We start from the raw sequence: 12342 nt of genomic DNA on the forward strand, positions 1-12342 counted from the left end.
AAAGTGAAGTTGTCACTTTCCATAAGATCGTCTCATGATCTTTCATGCTATCGTTCTTTTCATACTTTTGATCATGGCACAAAGCAAAGCCCTTGACTAAGAAACTCTTTATTATATAGCTCGTAAGCTCAAATACATCGGGGGAGAGACAAAAGCAAAAGACTCAACCTAAAAACTAAAGACTTATTCCTCTAAGAGAAGAAATAAAAACTGAAAAGGAAAGAACTAAAACAAAGGTAAAAGCAAAAGATATAAAGGTGATACGATACCAGGGCAACTCCCCCAAGCTTGGCAGAAGCCAAGGGGATTGCCCATACCAATGCTTAGTTGTCTTCCTTTGGTGGTGATGGTGGTGTTGTTGTCGCCTTTGATTCCAAGAGAGCTATCAATCTTTGATTTATACCTTTGAGATCCGTGACATGGTTTTCCAGCAAAACAACTTCACGAGAAAGAGAAATATTGTGAGCACGAGTTGTTTCGCAAAACCTCAAGAGTTCAATCAAGGATGGAGACAACGCATGGAGGAAGGGTTGGAGAAAATCTACCCCTTCAACGTCTTCAATGTTGAACATAGGTTGAACTTCCTCCCTAGCTTGGGTTTTCTCCTTAGCTTGGTCCCTGGCTTCCGTGACTTCTACTGTTTTTAGATCAGCATCTACTTGCTCACAAACTTGGTGAAGATCATTCTCCCCAACAGATTCCTGAGACATCTTTGCTCTAAATCTGCGGCAGACAACAAGCTCGAAACAAAAACAGAGGAAAACTACGCGATACGTGTTGGGTAACGTAGCATAAATTCCAAATTTTTCCTACGCATATTCAGATCTTCCTATGGAGATACCAGCAACGAGAGAGGGCTAAGAGCATCTTCATACCTTTGAAGATCGCTAAGCGGAAGCGTTACTAGAACGCGATTGATGGAGTCGTACTCGCAATGATTCAGATCGCGGTGTGATTCCGATCTAGTGCCGAACTACGGCACCTCCGCGTTCAACACACGTGCAGCCCGGTGATGTGTCTCGCACCATGATCCAGCAAGGAGGAGGGAGAGGTTGGGAAGAACTCCAGCAGCACGACAGCGTGGTGTCGATGGAGAGACGAGGTCTCCCGACAGGGCTTCGCCAAGCACCGGCAGAGAGGAGGAGGAAGAAGGGCACGACTGCGCCGAGAGAGAGGGAAAAGTCTGTCTCCCAATAGCCAAAAGTTCCCACTATATATAGGGGAAGGGGAGGGGGTGACACCCCTAGGGTACCCACCCTAGGTGGTGCGGCAGCCCCCCAGATGGGAGGTGCGGCGGCCAGAGGGGGGAGGAGGGGTGGTGCGCACCCCTGGTGGGTCTTAGTCCCACCTAGCTTAGGGTTTCCCCCCTTTTTCTCTCCCCTGCGCATTGGGCTGAGTGGCGAGGGGAACCAGCCCACCTAGGGGCTAGTTCCCTCCTCCACTTGGCCCCCTTCGTTGCCCCCCTTCGGTGGACCCCCGGGGCCACCTCCGGTGGTCCCGGTACGTTACAGGTGATGCCCGAAACACTTCCGGTGTTCGAAACCATCCGTCCTATATATCAATCTTTACCTTAGGACCATTCCGGAGCTCCTCGTGACGTTCGGGTTCTCATACGGGACTCCGAACAACTTTCCGTAACCTCGTATAACAATTCCCTATAACCCTAGCGTCACCGAACCTTAAGTGTGTAGACCCTATGGGTTCGGGAGACAGGCAGACATGACCGAGACACCTCTCTGGACAATAACCATCAGCGGGGTCTGGATACCCATGGTGGCTCCCACTTGCTCCACGATGATCTCATCGGATGAACCACGATGTCAAGGATTCAATCAATCCCGTATACGATTCCCTTTGTCTGTCGGCATAGAACTTGCCCGAGATTCGATCGTCGGTATACCTATACCTTGTTCAATCTCGTTGCCAGTAAGTCTCTTTACTCATTCCGTAGCACGTCATCGTGTGACTAACTCCTTAGTCGCATTGAGCTCATGATGATGTTCTACCAAGTGGGCCCAGAGATACCTCTCCGTCACATGGAGTGACAAATCCCGATCTCGATTCATACCAACCCAACAGACACTTTCAGAGGTACCCGTCGTGCACCTTTATAGTCATCCAGTTACGTTGTGACATTTGATACACCCAAAGCACTCCTACGGTATCCGGGAGTTGCACAATCTCACGGTCGAAGGAAAAGACACTTGACATTAGAAAAGCTTTAGCATACGAACAATACAATCTAGTGCTATGCTTAGGATTGGGTCTTGTCCATCACATCATTCTCCTAATGATGTGATCCCGTTATCAATGACATCTAATGCCCATGATCAGGAAACCATGATCATCTATTGACTAACGAGCTAGCCAACTAGAGGCTTGCTAGGGACACATTGTGATCTATTTATTCACACATGTATTACTGTTTCCTGTTAGTACAATTATAGCATGAACAATAGACTATTATCATGAACAAGGAAATATGATAATAAACATTTTATTATTGCCTCTAGGGCATATTTCCAACAGTCTCCCACTTGCACTAGAGTCAATAATCTAGTTACATCGTGATGTATCGAACACCCATAGCATTATGGTGTTGATCATGTTTTTCTCGTGGAAGAGGTTTAGTCAACGGGTCTGCAACATTCAGTTCCGTGTGTACTTTACAAATATCTATCACTCCACTCTGAGCATGGTCTTGGATGGAGTTGTAGCGGCGTTTGATGTGCTTCGTCATCCGGTCAAACCTGGGCTCCTTGGCTATGGCAATGGCCCAGTGTTATCACAGAAGAGTGTCATTGGACCCGACGCGCTTGGAACCACTCCAAGGTCGGTGATGAGCTCCTTCATCCAAATTCCTTCATGAGCCGCTTCTGAAGCAGCTATGTACTCCACTTCACATGTAGATGCTGCCACGACTTCTTTCTTGCTGCTGCACTAGCTCACTAGCCCACCATTCAACACATATATGTATCCGGTCTATGACTTAGAGTCATCCGGATCTGTGTCGAAGCTAGCGTCGACATAACCCTTTACGACGAGATCTTCGTCACCTCCATAAAGAAGAAACATTTCCTTAGTCCTTTTCAGGTACTTAAGGATATTCTTGACCGCTGTCCAGTGTTCCATACTGGGATCACTTTGGTACCTCCCTACAAAACTTATGGCAAGGTTTATATCAGGTCTGGTACACAGCATGGCATACATAAGAGAGCCTACGGCTGAGGCGTAGGGGACAGAACTCATAGTCTCTCTATCTGCTGTCGTGGTCGGCGACTGAGTCTTACTCAATCTCATACCTTGCAAAACTGGGAAGAACCCTTTCTTTGAGTTTTCCATATTGAACTTCAATATCTTGTCAAGGTATGTACTTTTTGAAAGACCTATGAGGCGTCTCGATCTATCTCTATAGATCTTGATGCCTAATATGTATGCAGCTTCTCCAAGGTCCTTCATTGAAAAACTCTTGTTCAAATAGGCCTTTATGCTCTCCAACATCTCTATATTATTCCCCATCAATAATATGTCATCCACATACAGTATGAGGAAAGCTACAGAGCTCCCACTCACTTTCTTGTACAGACAGGCTTCTCCGTAAACCTGTATGAACCCAAACGCTTTAATCACCTCATTAAAGCGAATGTTCCAACTCCGAGATGCTTGCACCAGCCCATAGATGGAGCGCTGGAGCTTGCACACTTTTTTAGCACCCTTAGGGTCGACAAAACCTTCTGGTTGCATCATATACAACTCTTCCTTAAGGTTCCCGTTAAGGAACGCCGTTTTGACGTCCATTTGCCAAATTTCATAATCATAAAAGGCGGCAATTGCTAACATGATTCAGACTGATTTCAACTTTGCTACGGGAGAGAAAGTCTCTTCGTAGTCAACTCCTTGAATTTGTCGAAAACCCTTTGCGACAAGTCGAGCTTTATAAACGGTCACATTACCGTTTGCATCAGTCTTCTTCTTGAAGATCCATTTATTTTCTATGGCTCGCCGGCCATCGGGCAAGTCCACCAAAGTCCATACTTTGTTCTCATACATGGATCCTATCTCGGATTACATAGCTTCAAGCCATTTGTTGGAATCCGGGCCCGCCATCGCTTCTTCATAGTTCGAAGGTTCACCGTTGTCTAACAACATGATTTCCATCACAGGGTTGCCGTACCACTCTGGTGCTGAGCGTGCCCTTGTGTACCTTCGTGGTTCAGTAGTAACTTGATCCGAAGCTTCATGATCATCATCATTAACTTCCTGTTCAGTTGGTGTAGGCACCACAGGAACAACTTCCCGCGCTGCGCTACTATCCTGTTCGAGAGGGGGTGTAATTACCTCATCAAGTTCTACCTTCCTCCCACTTACTTCTTTCGAGAGAAACTCTTTCTCTAGAAAGGATCCGTTCTTGGCAACAAAGGTTTTACCTTCGGATCTAAGATAGAAGGTATACCCAATAGTTTCTTTAGGGTATCCTACGAATACGCATTTCTCCGCTTTGGGTTTGAGATTTTCTGGTTGAAGTTTCTTCACATAAGCATCGCAGCCCCAAACTTTAAGAAACGACAACTTAGGTTTCTTGCCAAACCATAGTTCATACGATGTCGTCTCAACGGATTTAGACGGTGCCCTATTTAAAGTGAATGTTGCAGTTTCTAATGCGTATCCCCAAAATGATAGTGGTAAGTTGGTAAGAGATATCATAGGTCGTACCATATCTAATAAAGTGCGATTACGACGTTCAGACACTCTGTTGCGTTGCGGTGTGCCAGGCGGCGTCAGTTGTGAAACGATTCCACACTTCCTTAGGTGTGTGCCAAACTCGTGACTCAAATATTCTCCTCCACGATCAGATCGTAGACATTTAATTTTTCCGTCACGTTGATTCTCAACCTCACTTTGAAATTCCTTGAACTTTTCAAACGTCTCAGACTTGTGCTTCATCAAGTAGATATACACATACCTACTCAAATCATCGGTGAGAGTGAGAACATAACGATAGCCACCGCGAGCTTCAACGTTCATTGGACCACACACATCAGTATGTATTATTTCCAATAAGTCGGTTGCTCTCTCCATTATTCCTGAGAATGGAGTCTTAGTCATCTTTCCCATGAGGCACGGTTCGCATGTGTCAAATGATTCAAAGTCAAGAGACTCTAATAGTCCATCAGTATGGAGCTTCTTCATGCGCTTAACGCCGATATGACCAAGGTGGCAGTGCCACAAGTATGTGGGACTATCATTATCAACTTTACATCTTTTGGTACTCACACTATGAATATGCGTAACATCACGATCGAGATTCATCAAGAATAAACCATCCATCAGCGGAGCATGACCATAAAACATATCACTCATATAAACAGAACAACCATTATTCTCTGACTTAAATGAGTAGCCATCTCGCATCAAGCAAGACCCTGATAAAATGTTCATGCTTAAAGCTGGTACTAAATAACAATTATTAAGGTTTAAAACTAATCCCGACGGTAGATGTAGAGGTAGCGTGCCGACGGCGATCACATCGACCTTGGAACCATTCCCGACGCGCATCGTCACCTCGTCCTTGGCCAGTCTCCGCTTATTCCGCAGTTCCTGCTTTGAGTTGCAAATGTGAGCAACAACACCGGTATCAAATATCCAGGAGCTACTATGAGCGCTGGTAAGGTACACATCAATAACATGTATATCACATATACCTTTAACGTTGCCGGCCTTCTTGTCCGCTAAGTATTTGGGACAGTTCCGCTTCCAGTGACCTTTTCCCTTGCAATAGAAGCACTCAGTCTCAGGCTTGGGTCCATTTTTTTTCTTCTTCCTGGCATCTGCAACAGCTTTGCCGTCTTTCTTGAAGTTCTTCTTACCCTTGCCCTTCTTGAAACTAGTGGTCTTGTTGACCATCAACACTTGATGCTCTTTCTTGATTTCTACTTCCGCAGACTTGAGCATCGAGTACAACTCGGGAATGGTCTTCTCCATCCCTTGCATGTTGTAGTTAAGCACAAAGACATTGTAGCTTGGTGGGAGAGACTGGAGGATTCTGTCAATTACGGCATCATCCGGAAGTTCGACTCCAAGTGAAGTCAGACGACCGTGTAACCCAGACATTTTGAGTATGTGCTCACTGACAGAACTGTTCTCCTCCATCTTACAGCTAAAGAACTTGTCGGAGACTTCATATCTCTCGACACGGGCATGAGCTTGGAAAACTAGCTTCAGCTCCTGGAACATCTCATATGCTCCGTGTTGCTCAAAACGCCTTTGGAGCCCCGTTTCTAAACTGTATAACATGCCACACCTAACCAGAGAGTAGTCATCACTCCGCGTTTGCCAGACGTTCAGAATGTCGTGGGCTACTGCGGGAGCGAGAGGGTCACCTAGCGGCGCATCAAGGACATAAGCCGTTTTAGCTGCTTCAAGGATGAGCTTCAAGTTGCGAACCCAGTCCGCATAGTTGCTACCATCATCTTTCAGCTTGTTTTTCTCTAGGAATGCGTTGAAATTGAGGTTGACGTTGGCCATCTACAATATTTATAAAGACAACTTTTAGACTAAGTTCATGACAATTAAGTTCATTTAATCAAATTAAGTATGAACTCCCACTTAAATCGACATCCCTCTAGTCATCTAAGTGATACATGATCCATGTTGACTAACCCGTGTCCGATCATCACGTGAGACGGACTAGTCACCATGGTGAGCAACTTCATGCTGATCGTATTCAACCATACGACTCATGTTCGACCTTTCGGTCTCTTGTATTCGAGGTCATGTCTGTACATGCTAAGCTCGTTGAGTCAACCTAGGTGTTTCGCATGTGTAAATCTGGCTTACACCTGTTGTATGCGAACGTTAGAATCTATCACACCCGATCATCACGTGGTGCTTCGAGACAAAGATCCTTCGCAACAGTGCACATTTAGGGGAATACATTCTCTAAATTTTAAGAGGGATCATCTTATTATGCTACCTTTGTTCTAAGCAATAAGATGTAAAACATGATAAACATCACAATGCAATCATATAGTGACATGATATGGCCATTATCATCTTTGCTCTTTCGATCTCCATCTTCAGGCATCGCAAGATCATCATCGTCACCGGCGTGACACCATGATCCCCATCATCATGATCTCCATCATCGTGTCTTCGTGAAGTCGTCACGCCAACTACTACTATCACTACTACTATAGCTAACCGTTAGCAATGAAGTAAAAGTAGTAAGCACATGGCGTTGCATCTCATACAATAAATTAAGACAACTCCTATGGCTCCTGCCGGTTGTCATACTCTTCTACATGCAAGTCGTGAAACCTATTACAATAACATGATCATCTCATACATCATACATGCAACATCACAACTTTGGCCATATCACATCACATGTCAAACCCTGCAAAAACAAGTTAGACGTCCTCTAATTGTTGTTGCAAGTTTTACGTGGCTGATTTGGGTTTCTAGCAAGAACGCCTTCTTACCTATATGACAGCCACAACGATGATATGCTAAAGCTATTTACCCTTCATAAGGACCCTTTTCATCAAATCCAATCCGACTAGAGTAGGAGAGATAGACACCCGCTAGCCACCTTTATGCACGGTGTCATGTCTGTCGGTGGAACCAGTCTCACGTAAGCGTACGTGTAAAGTCGGTCCGGGCCACTTCATCCCACAATACCTCTAGAAAAGAATAAGACTAGTAGCGGCAAGCAAATTGACAAATCATCGCCCACAACTTTTGTGTTCTACTCGTGCATAGAATCTACGCATAGAAAACCTGGCTCGGATGCCACTGTTGGGTAACGTAGCATAAATTCAAAAAAATTCCTACGCATATTCAGATCTTCCTATGGAGAGACCTTTGAAGATCGCTAAGCGGAAGCGTTACTAGTACGCAGTTGATGGAGTCGTACTCGCAGCGATTCAGATCGCGATGTGATTTTGATCTAGTGCCGAACTACGGCACCTCCGCGTTCAACACACGTGCAGCCCGGTGACGTCTCCCGCACCTTGATCCAGCAAGGAGGAGGGAGAGGTTGGGGAAGAACTCCAGCAGCACGACGGCGTGGTGTCGATGGAGAGACGAGGTCTCCCGGCAGGGCTTCGCCAAGCACCGGCAGAGAGGAGGAGGAAGAAGGGCAGGGCTGCGCCGAGAGAGAGGGAAAAGTTTGTCTCCCATTGGCCAAAAGTGCCCACTATATATAGGGGAAGGGGAGAGGGGGTGCCACCCCTAGGGTTCCAACCCTAGGTGGTGCGGCAGCCCCCCATATGGGAGGTGCGGTGGCCAGAGGGGAGAGGAGGGGTGGTGCGCACCCTTGGTGGGCTTTAGGCCCACCTGGCTTAGGGTTCCCCCCCCCCTTTTCTCTCCCCTGCGCATTGGGCTAGGTGGGGAGGCGCACCAGCCCACCTAGGGGCTGGTTCCCTCCTCCACAGGGGCTGGTTCCCTCCTCCACTTGGCCCATCTTATCTCCCGGGGTCGTTGCCCCCTTCGGTGGACCCCCGGGGCCACCTCCGGTGGTCCCGGTACGTTACCGGTGATGCCCGACACACTTCCGGTGTCCGAAACCATCCGTCCTATATATCAATCTTTACCTCCGGACCATTCCGGAGCTCCTCTGACGCCGGGATCTCATCCGGTACTTCGAACAACTTTCGGTAACCTCGTATAACAATTCCCTATAACCCTAGCATCATCGAACCTTAAGTGTGTAGACCCTACGGGTTTGGGAGACAGGCAGACATGACCGATACACCTCTCTGGCCAATAACCATCAGTGGGGACTGGATACCCATGGTGGCTCCCACTTGCTCCACGATGATCTCATCGGATGAACCACGATGTCAAGGATTCAATCAATCCCGTATACGATTCCCTTTGTCTATCGGTATAGAACTTGCCCGAGATTCGATCGTCGGTATACCTATACCTTGTTCAATCTCGTTGCTGGTAAGTCTCTTTACTCGTTCCGTAGCACATCATCGTGTGACTAACTCCTTAGTCACATTGAGCTCATGATGATGTTCTAGCGAGTGGGCCCAGAGATACCTCTCCGTCACACGGAGTGACAAATCCCGATCTCGATTCATACCAACCCAACAGACACTTTCAGAGGTACCCGTAGTGCACCTTTATAGTCACCCAGTTACGTTGTGACGTTTGATACATCCAAAGCACTCCTACGATATCCGGGAGTTGCACAATCTCACGGTCGAAGGAAAAGACACTTGACATTAGAAAAGCTTTAGCATACGAACAATACGATCTAGTGTTATGCTTAGCATTGGGTCTTGTCCATCACATCATTCTCCTAATGATGTGATCCCGTTATCAATGACATATAATGCCCATGATCACGAAACCATGATCATCTATTGACTAACGAGCTAGCCAACTAGAGGCTTGCTAGGGACACATTGTGACCTATTTATTCACACATGTATTACTGTTTCATGTTAATACAATTATTACATGAACAATAGACTATTATCATGAACAAGGAAATATGATAATAACCATTTTATTATTGCCTCTAGGGCATATTTCCAACAATACGGAGACCAAAACCTTCGGGCAACTATATATTTATTTTTTCTGGGCCGGAAGGAGTCCTTCACAAGAAAACGGAGTCCGGGAGGCACACGAGGTGCCCACAAGCTTGCCCTCCGCCACCAGGGGGTAGGGGCGGTGGTAGGGCTTGTGGCCGCCTCGTTCACTCTCCGAACTGCTTTTTATTTTTCTAATTTTCCAAAAATTACAAAACGGAAGAAATTTCCTATTGGAAAAGTATCGGAGTCCAATTTCTTGCCGAAACATATACATCTTCGTTTTGAAGGTGTGAAACAGGCTGATAAACATCCCTTATGTACTCCTCTAGAGTTATGACATTGATGATATTGGTCTCAACATTTATGGGAATACCAGATATGTAATGCTTGATTCTTTGCCCATTTACCACTCTAGGAAAATTTCCTTCCGTGTTATTGATTTTGATGGCACCGGAATGATATACTTCCTCGACAACGTAGGGACCTTCCCATTTAGAGAGAGGCTTGCCTGCAAAGACTCGCAAACGAGAATTGTATGGCAAGACATAATCACCTACATTGAACTCTCGTTTCTGTATTCGTTTGTCGTGCCATCTCTTAACCTTTTCCTTGAACAACCTGGCATTCTCGTATGCCTGGGCTCTCCATTCATCTAACGAGCTGATATCAAACAACCGCTTCTCACCGGCAAGTTTGAAATCAAAGTTGAGCTCTTTGATTGCCCAATAAGATTTGTGTTCCAGCTCAAGAGGTAAATGACAGGCCTTACCGTAAACCATTTTATACGGTGACATGCCCATGGGATTCTTATAAGCAGTCCTATAAGCCCATAGTGCATCGTCAAGTTTGCTAGACCAGTTCTTTCGAGATCTATTGACGGTCTTTTGTAAGATCAACTTGATCTCCTTATTACTCAACTTAACTTGACCACTAGAGAGATGCAACTCTATGGTTGACATCATACTTAGCTAGCATCTTGCGGAAAACACCATGAATGAAGTGTGAACCGCCATCAGTCATCAAGTATCTAGGGACTCCAAATCTTGGGAATACGACTTCTTTAAGCATCTTAATAGAGGTGTGGTGATCAACATTTTTAGTGGGGATAGCTTCTACCCACTTAGTAACATAATCCACAACAACTAAGATGTGAGTGTACCCATTGGAACTCGGGAAGGGTCCCATATAATCAAAGCCCCAGACATCAAATGGTTCAATCACAAGTGAATAGTTCATAGGCATCTCTTGACGCTTACGGATGTTCCCTATCCTTTGGCATTCGTCACAAGACAAGACAAACTTACGGGCATCCTTGAAGAGAGTGGACCAATAGAAACCTGATTGCAATACCTTATGGGCAGTTCTATCTCCAGCATGGTGTCCTCCGTAGGCTTCGGAATGACACTTCTGCAGGATCTGTCCCTGTTCATGTTCAGGCACACAATGTCTAATAACACCATCTACTCCTTCCTTATAAAGGTGAGGATCATCCCAAAAGTAGAGTCTCAAATCAAAGAAGAATTTCTTCTTTTGCTGATAGGTGAAACTGGGTGGTATGTATTTGGCTACGATATAGTTTGCATAATCGGCATACCACGGTGCACTAAGTGAAGTGCGGATGACATTTAATTGCTCATCAGGAAAGCTATCATCAATAGGTAGTGGGTCATCAAGGACATTCTCTAGCCTAGACAAGTTATCTGCTACAGGGTTATCAGCACCCTTTCGGTCAACGACGTGCAAATCAAATTCCTGTAGCAGGAGAACCCATCTGATCAACCTAGGCTTAGCGTCCTTCTTCTCCATGAGGTACTTAATAGCAGCATGATCAGAGTGAATAGCGACTTTGGAGTCAACTATATAAGATCTAAACTTTTCACATGCAAACACGACTGCTAAACATTTCTTCTCCGTAGTGGCATAGTTTCTTTGGGCACTGTCTAGAGTTTTACTAGCATAGTGAATGACATTCAACTTCTTGTCAACTCTTTGTCCTAGAACAACACCAACAGCATAATCACTAGCGTCGCACATGATTTCAAAGGGAAAGTTCCAGTCAGGTGGTTGAACAATAGGTGCGGTTATCAAAGCCTTCTTAAGTATTTCGAAAGCTTCCTCACAATCCTCATCAAAAACGAAAGGAACATCCTTCTGCAAGAGGTTGGTAAGAGGCCTAGAAATCTTAGAGAAGTCTTTAATGAACCTTCTATAGAAACCAGCATGACCTAAGAAACTTCGTATACCTCTGATATCTGTGGGGCAAGGCATTTTCTCGTTTGCATCAACCTTAGCCTTATCAACTTCAATGCTTCTCTCAGAAATTTTGTGTCCTAAGACGATACCTTCATTAACCATAAAGTGGCACTTCTCCCAATCAAGACGAGGTTGGTTTCTTCGCATCTCTGTAAGACTCGATCAAGGTTGCTGAGGCAATCATCAAAGGAAGACCTGTAAAAGGAGAAGTCATCCATGAAAACCTCGATGATCTTTTCACAAAAGTCAAAGAATATAGCCATCATACATCTTTGGAAGGTGATAGGTGCATTACATAAGCCAAAAGGCATACGACTATAGGCAAAGGTACCGAAAGGGCAGGTGAAAGTGGTTTTCTTTTGATCAGATTGTGCAACAGGTATTTGCGAGAAACCTGAATAACAGTCTAGAAAGCAGAAGTGTGTGTACTTTGATAGCCTTTCTAGCATTTGGTCGATGAATGGCAAAGGATAATGATCTTTCCTGGTTGCCTTGTTCAGTTTCTGGAAGTCTATCACCATTCTATAGCCGGTAATAATCC

Source organism: Hordeum vulgare, chromosome 6H (assembly GCF_904849725.1).
Source record: "Hordeum vulgare subsp. vulgare chromosome 6H, MorexV3_pseudomolecules_assembly, whole genome shotgun sequence".
Taxonomy (NCBI): Eukaryota; Viridiplantae; Streptophyta; class Magnoliopsida; order Poales; family Poaceae; genus Hordeum; species Hordeum vulgare.